Here is a 3,313-nt window from a genome sequence, read left to right on the forward strand (position 1 = left end):
ATTCGCAGCAGTCACCTCTCCTTCGTTGCGTTTGTGTTAATAAATTACATTTTATGTCCTGTCTTTAATTATGTGTAGCACGACCATTATCATGGTATGTCTTTTCTTAGTACATTTTTACATTCTTTACATTTTTTCCTTGTATCACTTAAGCATGTTTGGGATGTTTCCTTGCGAGGTGTCTGTATGGAAGAGTAATTTTACCGCTACCTATGCCAGCATGAGTGACAGGTGGTAGTGTAGACCTGTGGATGAATAAGCAGGTGTGTATCAAAGGGGGTTAGTAAGGAAGCGATTAAAAAACTGGATTTGAAGATGATAGACGTGGAATGGTTGAAAGTCTTCTTTGCCTCATTGTTAAATGTTACACCCAGTGGCGACTTTGGCACAGGAAAAGTCTAGGTGGTTGAGATGGCCAATCTCGGCGTGGTGAGGAATAAGATGACGACTAGTGTCGACAAAGTTAAGAAAATCGTTAAAGTTGAGGGCTGTCTGCGAATGTCTTCCTGACTGTGGCAAGTAGATGGACGAAAAAATGGTGGGATTATTCCACATTAAAGGCAATTTGAATCAAATTTGACTGAGGCAAAATTATAGACTACTGGCGAATCAATTTGCATCATTTCTTTACTCTACCGGTTGGCTTAGATCTGCCTAGTCATTTTGGGTGATAGACAGTTGGAGAGGTTATGGAGTTGAGGCATTGACAAGAGATGAGTTGGAATTAACAGAGCATTCACAAGTTAAATTTCAAGCACACCCGATTTTGCAAGAAAGTGTCTACTGAGCATCATTAGGTAGTGTCGGTATTCTGTTGTAAAATTACAACAACTACTAGGCTCGCTCTACTACTGAACTAGGTTGCTCAGGACAACGCACCGCGTTGAAAATTGAACTCAATTAAAATATTTGAGTCTAAAAGTCAGCTAGTGTGATCCAACTGTAGGACAGTTTTGTTATTTGGTTTAAGCTTGTTTATCTTTCTTAATTTAAACCTCGACATTTAAATGTATTTATAAAATTACAATTTGGGGAAATGAAACGATTGAAACCGTTATCTAGCATGCAGGAAAGCGAATGTTTACTTGTAATTCGAATGACAATAGCAATCTGCGGATTATTGGTTGGTGATATTTTACAACTTACCTCACCGTTACCTTACGATACATTAACTTGACCTTCGTACACCACCCTAAATACCGCGCATTTGAAGTGGATTGAACTTCGACTGCTAATTTTGAGCATTCCTCTTTTATTGTAATGCACAATCACCACAAAGACAAAAACTATTTGCAGTTTAGAGGAGAGTCTTTTCTGCAATATTTACTGTAATTATTCGCGAGGACAGCAGCAAATGATTCTAGGAAATTTATTGCCTTCTCGATCGCAAGACAATTTCATTGGTGCATTAAATTATAACATTCAGCAACTTATAAGCGATATTATCGCAACCCTAATTTTTAAGTGCTTTGAGATTTCTAAGCGAACTTATCTTCCCATGAATACATCCTAACAATTAATTTACCAATTCGAACCGGTTTCATAAATTTCCTTCTATTGTGCTGTGAATTTCTAGCAGTACTTAAAAACGCTCTTCTTTAAAATCTGCCTCTTTGGACACTTTTCGATGAGGCTACACAAATAGGTCATGTTTAGGTGAATTGCATGTTTTCATACTTACACTATACTCATCTTTTCTTATCCATAATGCAGAACAATTTTATTGTTGGTGTCAAAACGAGTCGTTTGTGCGTACACATTGCACTTCAGCTATAACGAATAAATTGTAGCCAAATGAGTGTCCCCGCTTATCGTTCTATTCATACCTCTACCTAACTGTGGGATATTTAACCGTGGTGAAGGAAAAATCCAATCATCTACTCGAGTCTGTTTACTAAAGCATGATTTTGGAAAACTGTGGTGCAGAATTTGTAGTAGACAGATTCGGAGTGTAAAGTGGACAGGCTAGACTTAAATGCCTTCCCTTAATATCTGGACCCTAAAATATGAGATCAGCGCGGAGCACAGTAAAGGGTGTGGCGAATGCACACACTGAAGGGGCACTAGGATGCACACTACAAGTTCCCACCAGTTCCAACAGTTTGAAATCCCACCGCTTTCTTCGACCACCCAATAAACTAAACAACCGCACTCATCATTGCGTCCATGCAATTGCAGAAAAATGCAAATCATGCCCGTAGTACAATCCAAGTGAATAATCAGGACCGGACTATTTACACGTGAAGTTTAGCTTGCGACATTTTCGAAATTCCAGTGGGAAATGAGGTTCAGCAGGATAGCCGGGGTATGCGACAAGAATGAAGAGGGAAATAAAAAAAAACAGTCCGAGTTACCAACAACTCGCGAGCAGGTGGTTACACTCTGCTTATTTCACCAAATCCACTGCTCCACAGCCCCATTGTCCACATATGAACCAAAATCGATCTGAGAAGAGCCTGCTTCTCTCTCTATTTCATGGTGCGGCAAAAACCATAAGTCTATTCACTGGTTAGACACGTGTCCTATACCACTATAATAACTAGAGAGATAGATAAATAAGCCGATGGGCTGACTCTGGTTCAGTAATGAGGATATAAGTAGCTAAGCAAAACCACCCGTCTTGAAACGGTAAACAGACTGTGTGGGCATTTTCATGGTATCCAGACAGCAGTGCTCAACATAGGTAATTTCTTTTTTTAACTTTCCACTAGCTCAAAGTTTTAATAATCTGATTATTTCGCCGAACTGTGGCGATGGAGGATCTACTACATATTAGCACCATTGTCAAAGGGGAATAAAGTTGAATCAAAATAAATTTACATCTGCCTTAAGAGATGCAATCACAAAGCTCTTCGGTGAATTTAAACATCCTCGTCACATTTATTAAAACTACAATCAAACACCGTTTTTGTTTCCTTTGTTCCTTGTACCGGCATACTTTTAATGGGAGAAATAAGGCTGTAATGAATGCCAGTGTAGCTTGTTGATGCAAATCTGCGCAATGCGCACTACCTGATACTTGAATTGCATAAAATGCAGCAAAATACCGTTGGAAAGTCCTGTATATGTATGCGCATACGTGTGTATGTGCGTCGAAATAGATCCACAGCAAGACCTACTCACTACTTTGACCAAATATCGTATTGCTAGAGTACACGGTACTGACTGTTATTAAGTAGAAGCCGTAGGCTGTGTAAAATTTTTTTCCGCAAATGCCTGCTATTGAATGTCGATGTAACTACTATATAATTCCCATCATATTAACAGAATGATAAGAAGCATAGACTGGATAGAACCTCAGGCCACGTACAGT

The sequence above is a fragment of the Echinococcus granulosus genome, assembly GCF_000524195.1.
Source record: "Echinococcus granulosus chromosome Unknown EG_S00213, whole genome shotgun sequence".
Taxonomy (NCBI): Eukaryota; Metazoa; Platyhelminthes; class Cestoda; order Cyclophyllidea; family Taeniidae; genus Echinococcus; species Echinococcus granulosus.